The sequence below is a fragment of the Semicossyphus pulcher genome, unplaced genomic scaffold (assembly GCF_022749685.1).
Source record: "Semicossyphus pulcher isolate SPU_LCO1_2020_fin unplaced genomic scaffold, fSemPul1.0.p SCAF_15, whole genome shotgun sequence".
Lineage (NCBI taxonomy): Eukaryota > Metazoa > Chordata > Actinopteri > Labriformes > Labridae > Semicossyphus > Semicossyphus pulcher.
In genome coordinates, this window is record NW_027211659.1 from 27,404,462 (window position 1) to 27,421,773 (window position 17,312).

A 17,312-nucleotide genomic window follows, 5' to 3' on the forward strand; every position below is an offset into this window, starting at 1 on the left:
CAGACTGGATGGAGTGTTTGATCACTGCTTCTGAGTGGAGCGATGTTTTGGTGACATTTTCCTCCACAAGCACCTGAACAAGGAGGCACAGGAGCCAATGGGTGTCGAGATAGACATCGGTATAAAGAGGACTTTTATTTTTATATTGTGTGTATCATTGTTGGTGGCACTGCTAGTTTAGTTTGAGGCTGAGTTTGAGTGTGGAGTGTGTCTTTCCGCGTGTATCAGAGAAGAGTTGTTGGTGTTGGTCTCGGGCTGGAGGTTTTGGCTCATGCAGGGCTTGAGCTTGAATCCCCCTGAGGTGAAGCAGGTGAAGGAGGAGGTAGCAGTGTGCATGTCCTCGTCTTCCGGCATCCAGAGAATGGCAGCACAATGCCTTATAATTATCTCACAGCTCTACGACCATAAACAACTCCATTTGACTGTATGTCAGAAAAAGCAGTGACATTGAGCTGTCATGTATGCTTTATGTACCTGTACCTTCATGTACCTGCACCCCACTCGTTGGAAAACCTGCACCACACTGCACCACACACAGACCAGTTTTTTTATTGGTCAAAGGCTCAGTCGCTTTCTGCTGCCTCAAGATACACTGCAATGCACCACCAATGATCCTGACCACACCTCTTTTTAAGACCAACATGCCCATGGCCCTCATATTTATAACATATAACATATATACATACAAAGGTCAAAGGTCAAATTCATTCACAGAGCACTTTAAAACAAACACAGTTTACAGCAAGCATAAAAACAAGCTTTACAACAGAAATGAAGAACAAATGAAAAGAGAATTAAAAGATTTTTGCATGACGTGAATATTTGAAATATACAGAGTGCACACCCATACGTTGGCATGCAGTTAGTGTAAATTACAAAACATACATTTGAGGCCGCCTGCCAGAACTCATGTGGCCAACCAGAGGTTCAGTGTGCTGTCTGGTCACTCAGGTTCTTCTTCCTGACTGTCACGGACTTAAAAAGCTGGAAACCTTTGTGTGTGTACAGTGTGATGCTCCAGTGTTTGTGTGCATGACATTGCATTTTAAAGCTACCCTGCAGTTTCCTCGTAACAATATTCAGTTTATATTCAGTATTTCTCAACACATGCTGCGTTGAGACCTAAACATGCACTGAATTCCTTCTTCGTGCAGCAGTGGATGCACATACACACACTTTGAAGACACACACATACACCCAGACTAAGTGACATCAATTTATGTTCACCCAAAATTAAATACACACACCCACATACACACAGAGGAGACAGCACACTTGATGTCCTCTCCCACACACAGAATAACAGTCCTTTTACTGAAGTGGATTAGTCTCCACAATGCTGCTCTTTATTCCCAGTGGAATGTGACTTTTTGAGGAGAGAGTGCCTCGCTTCCCGCCCACCCACCCCTCAGTAAAAACCTCCAACTATTTTCACTTTTTAAAAACAATATCATCAATCAAGGCAGGTGGGTGGCTGTCAGGGGGCCAGGAATGCCCCACTTAGCCGTCACATGGCTGTGATTATTGTGTTCATCACAGGGAGGAGGGGGCATCGAGTGTTATGACAGAGCGCTTCTAATAATGTGTCTATTGTCTCTGCGGGTGAAGCAACGCTGCTATCGATTAAGCCATCCACAAACAAGGAGGCCAGACAGCCGGCGTGCGCCCTTTTATCGGCGTTCAAATTAAACATTATTAACGGTAAACAATGTTTTGGACTTAAATATGAGAAAAATGGCAGCGTGATTGGGAGGTGATGCCGCTGAAATTAAGATGCGCTATTGATAGAAGGAGCTAATTTAGGTGGAAATGAAGAATAAATATCTATTACAGAGCCGCACCTGGAGGGTGTGACGAGAAGCAGGGAATATCGTTTCTAATGAGCCGGCCGGTGAAATGGCCAAATTGATCCTGTCGTGAGAACTAAATGTTTCATGTTGTTCAGCTAATGGCTCGGCGGACTGGAATATATGAAAAGGGAAGTGTGTTCCCATTTGCTTGTCACACAGTTTGCCTCAAATCACCTGCGGACATACAGCAGGAGAAACGCTTTCTTCCATTTGCATGTGACAAGACTGACACAGCAACCTAATTAGCTAATGAAGCTGCTGTTTTAAGATTCAGCGGTGACATGCGGAGCCCAACACCCCTTCACAAGTTAAAAAAGCTCCTGGTGGCATCACGGTTCAGTGAAACATACACATTACACGCCTTAATAACAGGACTGAAGTCATGTAAGCAGCAAGTTAAAGAAAATGAATCTTGTTAGAGCTTCTTTCTGCCCCGGTGTGCCCCTGCTGTGAGCAGCCTCTACCTACAATCCATCACTTTCACTTACTTTGCTGCTCGCTCATAGCATGAGTCACAGAGAGAGGAGCGAAGAAATCACCACGTTAAACAGCCAAGTAAATGTGCCAGTTTGGCGGCAGGATGTTACGTGTGTGTGTGTGTGTGTGTGTGTGTGTGTGTGTGTGTGTGTGTGTGTGTGTGTGAGTTAGCAATCTGAGTCACACTTTAAATTATGTTAAAGGAGAAGAGTTAATGTGACTGCTGCACACGCTGAGGGAGAGGGGATTTAAATATAAAGATCACATACAGAGATCACAACACATAATGCGGTGAGGCATCTCTACTTTGAGTTTGTTTCACAAAAATATTCAGATTTACAAACTGTTGGTGGTGGACTACACCGGAGGTTGTTGTTGTTGTTGTTGTTTTTTAAATGACTTTCTAAGATTATTTTTCTGGCTTTTTGCCTTTATCAGACGGGACAGCTGAAGAGAGACAGGAAATGTGGGGAGCAGAGAGAGGGGGACGACATGCACCAAGTGATCGGCAGACTGGGAGTCGAACCTGCGATCAGTGCGTAGATGACTATACATACAGGGCGCCGTATACTTTTTAAAATTAGTTTCTATAGTCATTAATTGCTGATATCAAACATGATCAGAGGAATGATCCGTATGAAAAACTGGATAAAAGCTGTGTGCACATGAAAATAAATGTGTAAAAGAATATGGGGTTTAAGCAGTGGTAGCCCGAATAACTCATAAGGTCATATGCAAGATTAACTTTGTATCTTGAGAGAAAGCTAAGGTGAAAAAAACTGTCTAAATAAAAAAATAAAAAGGCGTTGGCAAAATGTAAAAAGCGATCAAAATCAAGAGGGGGAGGGTCTACAGACATCACTTTTGTCAACAACGATGGCGGAGGAGAGGCTAATCCTCTCGTTTTTTCGAAGGTGCAATTTCCTTGTAGAGCTGCTGCTAACGCCAGGAGACGATACTGCTTTGTAAAGTTTCTGCGAATAAAAGCAAATATTTAAAATAGAGAGCAACTTAAAGCAGAGTGAACTATCACTACCGAGGGATGTGGAAGTGCTGCCAGACAATCCTTGTAACCTAGCAACAGTAAGCGCCTGTGAGAAGGGAAATTTTTGCCAGCACAAAAAACGGCATTAGTGGACACAGGCCCTTAATGTGCCACATTACCAAATCTTAAAATATATTTTGAGTTTAAAATAATGTTTCAGCCCTGAAAGACGTAAAGACGGTTTAAAGTGTCTGAAGAAACGAAAAAGACACTGAAAAACATGAAAGAACGTATTTAAACTGAACCAAACTTTGACCGTTTCACACCTTAAACACACGTTAGAAACACTTACTCATGCCACTACAATGTGATGGAGTGGTAAGAGGTCATTTTAAGTATTTTTTAGGTTGGAACAATCAGCTGAATTACTTCTGGAACTGAGGAAAAAATGCAAATATTATAAAGAGCTATAAGAGTATGTTGTCTTGGGAGTACATAGGCTTGAAAAAAAGTTTGAAAAACTCAGGATCCTGCTCCTGGAAAGTTTCCGATATCTGTTCTTTTGTTTCTCAGAAAAAGAGCTTTATGCTCAACTTTAAAACCAACTTATAAATGAACAAATAAAGCAAATGCACGTCTCAGTCTACTGTTTTCATCCCTCGTATGTTAGCATACAGGCTAAACACCTGCATCAACACATACAACAGATACAAGTCCGCCTCAGCTGTGATGAATGAGGATGTGACTGGGTGAACTTCAGTGCATACACATATTTGCTTTGTCTTTTCCTGTGTGTGTGTGTGTGTGTGTGTGTGTTTGTGTGTGTGTGTGTGTGTGTGCCACCAGCGTCCAGCGGCGGGGGATCAGTGGACCAGATGTGTGTGATTTATGGAGTGGCAGAAGCTGCGGCGGCGAGGCCTCCAACATGTTGAACATTATTAACCACAGATGGAGGCACGTTCGCACCCAACAGCGTTCACACACATCAGGACTCAGCGCCCCCTTTCATCCCTGCTTGCGTCGCTATTTTCGAAAATGTGTGCGAGCAGGCCGCTAGTGAGGCTTCAAATAGCGCCTCACCCTGCGCTGACCTCACTGCGGCTGCTTTAACGGGGTATTCCAGATCGGACAGCCAGGCCGTTTGTGCCATATGGCTCCGGATCAGGACGCGGCAGGCAGGCAGGGTGGTGCATGTGGGGAATCGTACATGTTTCACACATGCAAAGCTGTGACCTCAGAGGGCTGATGAACTGAAAACGATATAATGGAGAGTTTAAGGGCGACAATAGAAAGGAGGAACAAGTGATATTCATGGCTGTGTCACTGTGGTGCTGCTTAATCCCTGGGGAGGTCCCTCAGCCCCAATTTAGCGCCTCATTCATTGTAATGGAGGGAAGGGGGTGCTGTCACCAGTCCTGATTAATATGTTTCCCCCCCCAGGGCAACCTCCCCAGCTTCTCTGCATCAGTTCCTCCATCCATCTCTTCCTCTGCCAGCTCCCCATCCCGTCCATCAATCTATCCCTCCAGCCAGCAGGACAGGTATCCATTCATAGAGCCAGATACCCAATCGCCCATTGATTACTGCCTGCCGTCCATGGCTCCACTTACACTGAATTGTTGGTAGTGTTTAATGTAAGATCTGAATTGTATTCCACTCTTCTGTCCATACATCAGTCTGCCTACTCGTCTGTGAGTAAGGGCAAATGAAACAGCAACTACCCGTTCAGCCTGGTAACCACCAGTGTCAATATCACTTTGCTGTTTTCCTTCAGCGTGTTTGAAATCAGTTGGGAGTGAAACTTCTGCGTCCTCTCCCTGTAAGGTGATATAAAATGAAGCGGATTAAAGGAGCGGTGAATATAGAGTGCGAGCGCGGCAGGGAATCGAGGAGACGGTAATACTGACTGACATAGAGGGAGGCTACAGATGAATGAAGAAAGAAAAAGAATGAGCGCACAGTCTGGTTGAACACAGAGAAGTAGAGTGTGTGAGGGTCTGAAGAGGCCGACACAGAGACACACAGAGAGAGAGCGATGAGGGCTCAGACCGGGCTGACAGGTGTAATTGGAATCTAAATAGCAGGGTATGACGTTGACTGACAGCAGCTTAAACCTTCCCGGTGATGCCCCGCCCTCCCAAAGATATACAGCGGCTTCATTTTATCCCACTGAAAACGGCAAATAAGAGAAAAGGCTGCACACCACCTCCAGGCTTTGACCCTTGCACTTGTTCTCCTCACTCTGTGACCTGAACATTTGCATCTCAACCTCTGCCAAAGACTGAGGAGAAGAAAAGAATCTATTTCTGAGCGAATCCGACTTAAGAGCAAAAACATCTTCAACATCTTCAAACAGGGAGGTGGATGAAGTTGCATCGTGGTGTGAAGTTGGGCTGCAGCTTACAAGTATTTATGTTTGCAATTAATCATTAATCCAGTCTTCATTTAGTCTATGTAATGTCAAAATGTCAATGTGACAAATGCTCATTATAAGTTTTCAAATTGCTTCTTCTGTCGAACCAACAGTCTAAAACGTTTCATTAACAGACGACAAAAAGCAGCAAATCCTTCCTTTTTTTGGAAGCTGGAACCAGCAGATAGTTAAATCATCAAATCATGGGTTACACGTGAGGTACAACTACGAACACATCAGCCGGTGTTGGCTAAAATAATACATCAGATCAGAGTAAGGAAATTAAAAGATGATTTACATAACAGCCTGTTCATAAAAGTGAGTTCTGAGAGGAGATTTAAAAGATGAAACAGATTGTGCGAGCTTCATTTCCTCTGTCAGGCTGTTCCATAGGCGCCCTCACAGAGACGGCTCAGTCACCTTTTGTCCTGAGCCTGGACTGTGGGACAAATAAAAGGGCCGTGCCAGAGGATCTTGAGCTGATTTTATGTTCTTTCAATTGATCAATTGTCAATGACAGAAAACTGAACTGACTTGTATTAATATAAACTTTATTTCAGTTGATTTCTTAAGACCAGGTGACGGTGAAAAAGGTAGGTTGTGCTTCTGTAAGGGAGAGTAAGAAAAACGTTTATAAGTCTTAAAGGCAGCTCCTTTTGTTTAGAGCATTTCTCAAGACTGTGTGGGCGGGGCCAATCGCATTTTGATTGACATCTGACCGGCACAATACATAGCAATCATGCAACAGGCAATCAGAGTAGTGCAGCCCTAAGCAGTACGCTTTAAGCTCCCGTGAGGAGTTTTTCGCTGGTTATGAAACAGGCTGAATTTATTTCTAGACTCTATATGAGCTACAAAAGCAAACAGACCATCAGCAACAAGATTGATTATTTCTATATAGTTATTTCTAATGCCTGAAACTGCTGGCTGGGGGGGGGTAGGTGTCAGAGGAAGCGATTAACTGCACGCTGCCTTTATTTACATTTTCCAGGGAAAATATTTTAAGTGAGTGACGCACATGTCAGTTAAAGAAAGCAGGGTGAGATTTTTAGTTAAAAAGCACCACTTAAGCATGAACAGGAGAAGAAAGATGCTAACTATCAGAAACAGACTCTACATTACATAGTTAGAATGCTAATGTGGATTTGAGCTTTGTAGTTATTTTGTATTGAAAAGAACTGTATGAAATATTTGACCATGATGGAAACTGTATGTGCATGACCACAAAGAAAAATCAATCAATCAATCCTCGTGGAAAGTTCCAGCCTGACAAAAGTTAGCTCCACAGGCTATATGAAGTAGCACATTAGCCATCTTAACGTGGGTGTATGAAAGGTGGCAAGTTGCTGATTCTATTAGTTGGATACTGGAGGAAGACTATTGCCACGGCAACAGCATTAACACACACATGCAAACGCTCAGTCACAGACACCATTGGGTCTAATTAGCCTGAGAGCTGACATGGAGATGCTAACTCTGCTAATGGCTAGATGCGAGTGGAGCAGACGGTTTGAAAATAGCAAAGTTTCATGTTGTTGATCCACCTCCTGTTCTTTTTCAAATCTCTGCCTCTCCACTTCCTTCTCACCGTCAGCGTAAGCCCACCACTGTGGTAAACATAGATGTTATAAAAGCCTTTTGAAAGACTTAAGAGCCCGAATATCAATTGAGAATGTGTTCTGACGTGTGCCAGCCCCACAGAGACGCCTATCGAACTGAGCACAGGAAACAGCTATGGTACATTAGCAGACCTGTAAGGTCCATTAGTACCTGGGAGGCAGAAAAAACATCATGTCCTAGAATGAAAAGATATTTTGTAACTCTGCTGTTTACCTGCTTTGCTTTTGGTTTATAAGAAAAAGACAAAAAATGACATTCTTGGTAACATCTCTAGTTCAGCTATCACGGTGAATAACAAGTTTGTTATGTTGCACATGCTCGAGATAACATGGCAAAGTTTGACATTATGATGGTGAATGTAAAAAGTTCTAAAATCTACTTATAATACTTTTTCAGCTCCTTCAAGCTGCATTACGTGAATCTTTTTGCCATTTGGATGTGTGGAACATGCTGAGAACATTTGATGCATTACCATATCACAAAGTTGGTACGACTAACATGGTAAGCAGCATCTTGCAAGCCCGAATAAATTCCTGATATTAAAATAATCTCGAAGATTTCCATGTAAATAAATGTCTGTTAAGTCACAATCCATCGCCGACTGAGGTAACACGATGGTGATTGAGCCGATGGCCCACTGATGAAAGTCTTTGCATTTGCAGTATTACAGACTGGGTGTCTGTGACGACTTTGGCAGAAAAAATCACGGCGCCCAGTTAGTGACGCGTTTCCCATCAGCCAGCAGTGGTTGGTCTGCCAGAGAGGGTAGGCGGAGCTAAGCGGCTGCTTTTGTGCCAGTGTTGCGAGTAAACAGTAATCTACTATGGCTGAACAAACAAAGAAAAGATGGATGACTACAGATACAACTTCAACAAGAAGTGAAAATCCAAAGAAGAAGAAACAAACTCGACGCTCAGATGAAGCAAACAGTCTGAAAAGGAAAGCGACCGTCAGCCAGGAAAATCAAGAGTTACAACCGGAGCCAACCGTGGACGTCACACATGCAGCACTGTCTGGATATCTGAGAAGTGTGCTCCTGTTATTATTGTTTATCACCATAGGTGCTGCCAAAGAGAACGATCTTCGGGATTACCACTTTAACTCTTCAGTCTCCTGTTTGACCTCCACAAACTCTGACAAAGTCAGCTAAAGTTTTGCTGAATTAGTCCATCATTTTCATGCCTGGTTGGTTGTTGCGTCAGGCCGTTCCTACTCACTGTCCATACTTGTGCCCACAGAAAATAGTGCAATAAACAAACATAGCCAGCCAATTTAGAGGCTTTTGGGACGCCTGTAGAGTAGCTACAGTTGGCGTATCAGCTGCCTGCTGTGGCTGAAATTAGGTTGAGGTAAGATCGTCTTTTGAATGACCGAGTCTCCGGGCAGGAAAAACAAAGCACTTAACTCAAAGAGCTAAAAAGTCCCACAGCGCTTGACAGCAACAGCCGAATTACGTGTTTATTCTCTTAATTCGTCACTGAGTGTCAATGGATGATGTCATTTAATGAGTCACTTTAAATGCTGTTACAAAACAGGTGTTGTTGATTAAACTCTCATATCTGGACACGTTGTTATGTTCGGTGATTTCTTCTGCCAGGGGATCAAGCTAAAGGTGTATTATTCACTTATAGATGACGTCGTTTTAATGTTGCTACAATGGAGTTTAAGTGTGGCCCATTTTTCCACAAAGCTTCTGCCAGGTTCTGCTGTCACCCTGTCAGAGCCGGGGGCAGTACGCTTCTTCTTCTTCCTGGACTCTTCATTTTGCACCAGTCAGAGGGTCGTCTGCAATCAACGCTCTGTTATGAATTATGTTGTCCAAAGTGCTTCACCCCTGACATTTTCTTTCTTTAATCCCCACAAAGAGAAGTACCATCGCTCATTTTCTTGGAACAGTCTTCATACAGTAATAACCATAATTAACATGCCATTGTTGGTTATTTGGGTTCGATTGCCATGGCAACAGTTTCACCTAAGCTGGTTGGAGTAGGCAGATCTCCAGACCACAGTGCCGCTGCACAGTAAGCTATGTGAAGGAGGGAGAGAATAAAAGAGAAGGAATGTATGATGAAGGGAGAGCAAGAGGGAGATGGAGAAAAGGGGGGAGAGAGGGGGAGAGAGACCATCGCAAAGAGTAAAATGGGGAACAAAGAGAAGTCCTTCATGCTGGATTCACTGGAGGGAAGACGTTTGCTGCAGGGTGGCCACAGATCCTGCTGTAAGATGTACAACCTGCATCCTAACCACGGTAAGGTGCAACCTTTGTACCATGTTACGTTGTACAAAAAGATAAAGATTCTTCCTGTGGTTATATTGTGTTTGTAATTAACCTGAAAGAGAAAGAGATTAGGTTCAGAAACTGCGATAGATAACCGATACAAAGGCTGAATGAAGAGAAACCTTTTGACCTTCTGCTGGAAATAAAAATACTCACTATCCTCTTTCCTCTCCCCACCTGTCGTCCTCACAAGTTCTTTATATCTATTTTTACTCTCATCTATCACCAGAAGGTGACACACAAAGAGGTGATAAGTGACAGTGACATCATACACTTCAATCTATGACAACGTCTCTATTTCTGCTTTACAGAAGGTTGTGGGAAGAGGCAGGAGGTTTGACAAAAAGTTTTATGTTTGTCCTTCATCCTCCCTGCATGGTGCTCCTGCAGCCTCAGCCTCTGGTTTGCCAGCACCCTAACATGCTACACAGAGCATGTAAAAAGTCATGCTCAGTTGTACCTCACTACACTGAGAATACATACTGGTAAACAGCTGTTACATTCGATTTATTGTCACATGTCACAAACAAGTTCTCAATCCCAATTTATGAAATACGGCAGCTTAGTCTGTCGCTCTTCGCTGACAGTCTCGGTACAGCCCAGTGTTAGTCAGCAAAAATAAATACGCCAAACCCAGTGAGACTTTCAGAATCAAACTGTGAAATAAGCAATAATACATGAGCAATGTCTAGGTAGACTTTCAAAATAAAACTTGCTTTAACCTTTATGCATTTTGGATGTGCAACAACAACAAACTTCTGGTGTGTTTTGAAATGTTGCGTTATGTTTACGCACCAAAGAACATGCACAGTTTGAGGAAAAAGATCAAAGTTTGGGTTTCAATAAGTACTGACGTACCTGGAAGAACAACTCATGTACCAATGGTGAATAACTTCAAAAGTATTCAACTTCTGAAAAGAAATCAACATTTGACTTTTGCTTTCACATGAGAGTTGAACCAAAGTCTTCTGGATGAAAACTCCTCATTCGTTGTAATCTAACTTAAATGACACGTCAAAATAATAAACAAGAGGACAGCTTCAAGCAACAATGCAACAAGGGTACTTATAGCTTAAACTTTGAGGGGCAGGGCCACTGACTAAGCTGCCATATTTGAAATATCCGTCAGGTTCAAGATATAACCTGGAAACAAACATTTGCTTTACTAGAGAATAAAAAGACATTTGGCTGGTTGTTGCCGTCTGTAAGACAGTTTCAGTTACAGTTGATGTGCACCTTTAACCAGCAGAGGTGGAACTATAGCGCAATAGGGATGCATAAACACCCTGACAACATCTGAAAGGCCCTTGTGGAACTGAAGCTTCTGTATCTTGTGATTAAACCACCACATGTTCAGCTCTGCAGTGATACAGTGGTTAAAAGATGGATAAACACTCACGGTGTGAAAACTCTGCTGCAGGTTGTCGACTGCAGAGCTATAATTTCATGAACAGCTTGGATCTTGGCCTAGCTTTGGACAGAATGGTTTGAACCCTCAACAGATCGCTGACATCCGAACAGAAGTCAAATATCAAAGCATTATAGACGTTAAGAGACAGATCCTTTTTGTTATACAGCCTCCGGGTAATGCAGAGTTAAATCAGCTCCTAATGAGTGTGAGCATTATTCTTTGTCCTGCTTACACTGGTTAGCATTGATTTTACACTGAGTGTTATTGCATCCTGTACCACAACTACAAACAGGATGACAGTGATGTACTTACAGCGGTGTTTTTTAACTGACAGTCTATGTGTTCAAATATTTGTTTCCATTCCAGCGTTTGTGTTTGAGCCCTTTAGATGCTCGGGGAGTCAGCTTGGCCACAGGACGTAGTGAATAAATCATGAGGTTGCTGACCGCTCCAAGAAGAACATTTATCCTCCTTAAGAAGAGCCGAAAAAGGAGGAATATCCACTTCATCCACTCCAAGCTGTGTGTACTTGTTACACAAGATAACTTTTAGCTCTTAGCCATATTTGCAGAAGGGTCTGTTAACCCCTCCTGGCTCAGTTGTCCTGGAACTTCTCCAACAAGGCTGACTGCAAAGGGCAATGACAATTGAAATGCAAGCCAGGATATAAGGCATGAGGGGGGACTGATTAACATAAATAAGAGATGGCATGGCTAAATAAAATACTCTTGTGGAGGAGTTTGCACTCTGTTTGGTTTGCAGGTTGTATTTAAATGTGATCTCTGTTTAGATTTCCTGTGGCCAGAGTTGTTGTGCTTTGGTGTGAGGTCTGTCCAACCCGTGTAGAACTCATTTGCCTCCCAGCAAGTCATATATTTAAGCCTTCCCTCGTTACTCTTTCGACCTTTGAGTGTGGTTGTGAGCGTGAATACCCTGAAAATACCCGATCAGCCACAACACAACGTAGATGATGCATGATACAAAACCTGCCGAAGATTGGGAATGTATTTTTCTCTCGACTCCAGCAAACACAGAATAATATAACTTACAGAATGAAGGGCGTGCTATTAAACTGAGTACTCCACCGTTCAACTCAGGTCATAATAATAGCCAACAATAACCAGATTTTCCTCTGAGAAATGTTAAATTAGTGCACTGGTGCATTCAATATTTAAAATCTAACTTCAGCAAAATGTCATCCAATTAAAGCCTGGATAAAGTTCATTGTGTTGCTCATATTACATTACTTTATAGCAGTGCATGGAGCCAAGTTATTTCTGCTGTTCGGATGAAACATTATTTATTCTCCGTTTAATCGACTGTTTGTTTAAAACAATTAATATTAATAACATTTAAGTCAAAATTCGTATTTTTTAACAACACAAAGAAAGTCTTTGCAAAACACAAACACCAGCTTAAAGAACGGGTACAGGCAGGTGCACAGCAGTATGTGTAAGTCCCCTCTTTTACAGGTAAACAGACATTAAGGTTTAAAGTCCCCTTTGAGCAATGTCCTATTTGCATCTATATAATGGAGCAGACCTCAAAGGTACATTTTATATTCTTCTTCTTTGATACTTTCTTCCAAAATGACCAGAGACATACAGCAGGTCCTCACTTGGTTGGTCTAGTCTTATAGTCCACTGTTAGTAATAAAAGACTGTGTGAGTGTGTTTGTGAGTGCATGTGTGGGTGAACAGAAGAAGACATGGTTACTTTGGTTTACCTAAAACAAAGACAAAACTAACAAGTGAGTGAATACAGGCTGAATAATCACACTGTCCTGCAGTGTTTAGCACACTGAGCTGCAACAGCGCGATGTGAGGAAAAACAACATCAGAGTGGAACAACATCTTTATTTACTGTGTGAGACTAAAAAACACTTCTTGGGATTTATGTCAACAATTTCCACTAAACCGTGCTGTAGATATAATTTAATAGTTTTATGTCATCAATAGTAAAGACAATTTAATATGCCCTTTTTTTACTAACCTTAAAGCCCCCCGCCAGGTAAAATCCTGAGTTTAACCTTGTAAACATCTCCATGTGGTGTTCTTCATGTGCCACAGGACATATCAGGGACAACATCAGCATCATCTCCATGGCTGGGCCTGTCTGCTTTTAAACTGCAGCGTACCAAGGACAGGCTGAACAACACGCTTTCAGATTGGCAGGTTTGAGACGTCACAAACCTGAGGAGCCAATCCCGTTAATGGACGGGGTGACGCTGTGCATATCATTATGTGCAACCTGAAGGAGGGAGAAGGAGGAGACGCCTTGGGAGGATTTTTACAAGGTAATTAAACGTATTTTGCAGAAAAAAATATACATATATCAGACACAATTTATTATTTCAAGCAGAGCATTTTATATGTCTTAAAACATGACTGCAGCTGGTCTTGAAGTTAGACAAGCAAAACTCTGGTTACCATGGTAACAGCACACGTCAAACACAGCAAAGACTGTGGCCAGAGATGGTTTAACATGACTTAAATTTCACTCATGAAAAGTAGACCCAAAAAAAACCCAAAATGAAATGAATAAACGTTACTGTGTATATTTTCATCAAGAGACAACAACTTAATCAAATTAAGGCCCCAGTATTTACAAGTATGGAACTCTAATACATGTGCTGAAAGTTATTTGAGAATATAAAACTGGCTGCAAATCTAAAACAACAACAAAAGGTGATGTGACGTGTCTTTAATGACAACTAAAACATCATACAGGGAAAGAAAAGACTAAACTTTAACCCCAAAGACACCTTTCGTCAGCGTTTTCAGTGTATTCTTCTTAGCTTGCAGTTTTTCTCACAGATTCAAAGTGCACCTTGATTTACAGACAGCAGTCTCAAAGACTTGGAAACAACATTTAGCTTACATTTAGTCTCGGTGTTGTCGGAGCCGTAAATACAACAAAGTGCCTTCATTCTTACTCGTGCTGCTAAAAGCGTCGTTTTTTATTACTGTGACTGTGCTGTGCAAGGGAGGGAATGTGAGTACAGTTGCTTTTAGAGAGGCGCTATCAGCACACAGTGAATCTTTGTAAATTACTTTAGTAATTAGCATTAGCAAAAGTTCTAGCATTGATTAGAGTTGCTTCCAGTTCCCTACAGGCAAAGCTGGAGCCAGCGATACATCCAGCATCTCTCCCACAGAACGTGTTTGAATGACTTAGAACGGTTACGTCAGTGCAGCATGAAGTCAGCAAACAAGGAATGCAAAATTTAGCGTAATTAACAGAGGTCCTTAATCTTTTCATGTTTAAATATGTTGATTTAAACAGGAAACAAACAGTATGAATAACATTTCAAAAAACACAAGGTTGAATGAGGGCATGTTAATTTGCCAGAGCTGAGCAATTAGGTGGAACACAACACTAATTTCATCTCCGGGTCCTTTGGGATATGATAATGCACTATGTGGAAAAACATGGGTAGGAACTACATGTTCATGCTTTCAAGTGACTGTTAATTATTCATTTAATTTTTTTTTTTAACTGTGTCCAACTGGGAGTGTCGCCAGCAGCTGGCTTCCACACTCGCACTATTTCCAAGAGAGATCCAGAGAATGAAGCTGCTCCATCACTCAGACGACTGAACGCGTTACTTCATCAGACAATATCTCATGCCGTAAGTGTGTTTTCCAAAATTGCCTGTGTGTGTTTGCTTGCATTCTCAGTTGTGTGTGATTCTGACCACCCAAACTGTCAAGATGAAATATGGGCAGACCAGGACTGTCACTCAGGAGCCGCTCACTACAAAAGAATCTGTGATGGAAAGATGAAAAAGGGGGACGGGCCAATGCACATTACTAGTTAGTGTGACATGACCTTGTCCAACAAATAGTTATGATGACGGAGCTTAGAGCAGCACAGCAAAACAGCAGGGGGGGGCTTCTCAAATCAGGTAGTGATGAAAACCGTCCTGACTCAAAGTGCTTTTGAAAGCCAAGGCCAAGGGGTCTAAATACTGCAGCTAATATAATTAAAGCAGGTTCACACAGGTCCTGAGCCCCGGGCTTTGGGTCAGCCTCCCAGCCAAGGGAATGTCTCTATTCCTGGCCTGCAAAGCAGAGCTGGGGCCCCACAAAGTCCTCAGGCCCCCCTCCAGGCTTGTGCTTTTCCATTTAACCCAGTTACCAGGGGGTTTGGGGAGGAGGGGGCTTTGCGCTAGGCGAGTAATGAGAGGCTCTATGGAGCTAAGTGTTGTGAAATGGAGGCGGGGGGGGAGTGAAGCGATCCCAGCCGCGAGGTTCCAAAGGATCAGGACCCAGCGGCTGACCCCTTAACCTATGACCATGCAGATTAGTCCCAGGGGCATAGGGGATAGACATGGACGTTAAGCAGGGGGCCAAGCTGCTACGGAACAACTGAGGGATTTCTGAAGGGAAAAGCTGGAGAGCTGCTACTGAAGGGAAACTTGTGCTGGGATTATTTCAAGATTACTGGTGCTTCCAAGGTCAACAATTAGCTTTCAATCTCAATCCTCCACAAATATTCCTGAAATGAAAATTAGTATTTGACAGGATAAAGAGAAGGACGGGCAAATGTTTGACTTCTCCAGGAATTTTATGTTTTAGAGTTTAATCTCGGGTGTATCCAGAGATCTTTGGCCTTGCCCACCGTTGAGCTGTACACTTATGAGAGAGGAACGCACACAGCGGTTGAATGTTTTAGAATATCCGGGAAGTTTACCAGTTTTACACAACAAACAATCTTATAACATCAACTTAAGCCCCTTTTACACGGGCTGTTTAAGGTGGAAGTGTTGCACTGTTAAATCAACTCACTATTTTGTCTTAAAGGTACAAACGCAGACTGGGGAGGGGGCTCTTTTTCAAACAAAAAGGGGTCTTTTTCTGTAAAACAATCTTAACCTGTTAATGAAACGGGCAAATGTGCCCCCAAGGATAATGTTGCAGTCATTACAGCCTGTTATGCAGCTGCCGGTCAAAGCAATCCACTGGAACAACTCCAAAACTTTTAGTTACTACACTATACTGTAAAAAACAATAGAACCAGGCATTCAAAATAACAAATTAGCATTAAAGGAGCAGTCCGCCCCTGGAAGAAGTCCCTGTCAATCAAAGCTGGTGGTCTCTGTAATCGATGGAAGCATTAATATTTGACATTGGCGCCATAGCTGTGGAGAAAGTTGTACAAACAGCTTGTGGTGCAAGCCCCTCCCTCTGAAAGGAACGGCCCAGCGAGAGACGCTGGAGTGAAATAGCACCGTTTTTCCAGTCAAGGACATTGATCGCTGCAGGCAATGACTCAGAGCGGTACAGAATCTTCAGGTCTGCAGTCTACATTTCAAACCTGACGATTTCTAGAGACATGACATCGAAGGCGGCGTCCTAGATTAAGGAAGTGTAGTTTAGCGAGCTCCCTGGCCTTCGCCAGATGACCCTCCAGGTTTTCCAGGGCCCACTGGAGAAGTGGATAGCGTCCTCCAAAAGCACAGAGCCAAGTTGCATTTTTTTCCTACCATAATGGCATTAGCTCCCCTTAATAGCATGATAGGACTGAGGTTGAAAATCTGCAATCTGGCCCTTTAAAGGGATGGGGGGGGGGGAATGAGGTTACACAAATAACATACGCAGTTCTGATGCTGCCTGTTTGCTCTCACTCCACACATCCATCCGCACCATACGCCTACATTAAACACCTACATTCCCTGACTGGAACATGTTTACCTGATAAGTAATTGATCAGCTTGAAGAGCACCGAGGCTCATCAGGAGTTAGCAGCTGTGCTGTGTGCAAATGAATTTCCTTGGGGCTAATATCCTGTTGATGTGCACTTGGCTTCCATTGATTTCCCATTCCCTGACGCCCCCTCCCCCAATGGATCCAGATCACATCACACACAGCCCACCCAGTTAGCCAGCAAAAGACGGCTATAATCTGTCTTAAAGCTATTCATCACATAGATTCTTTGGGGTTCACACCACATTCGGTGAATGTCTGTGAACACACCACCATCACTATCTCTCTGTCTGCCTCTGTTTTTTCATTATCACCCCATCCGTCATGTCTTTCCACCGCTCCTTGACTATAAGCAAGCTGTTGGAAAAAAAGTGGGAATGATGCTGAACGCACTGAAACAGCAGCAGGCGGTCAGTGTAAGAGTGAAGAGAATGGCAGTCGACAGGGCTGAGGGAAAATAACAAATGGAGAAGTGAAGCTGAAACAACAGTCGACCCACATCACTCTGCTGGCTGGCAAACGGCATCACCTCTTCTTCTTCTTCTTCTTCTTCTTCTTCTTCTTCTTCTT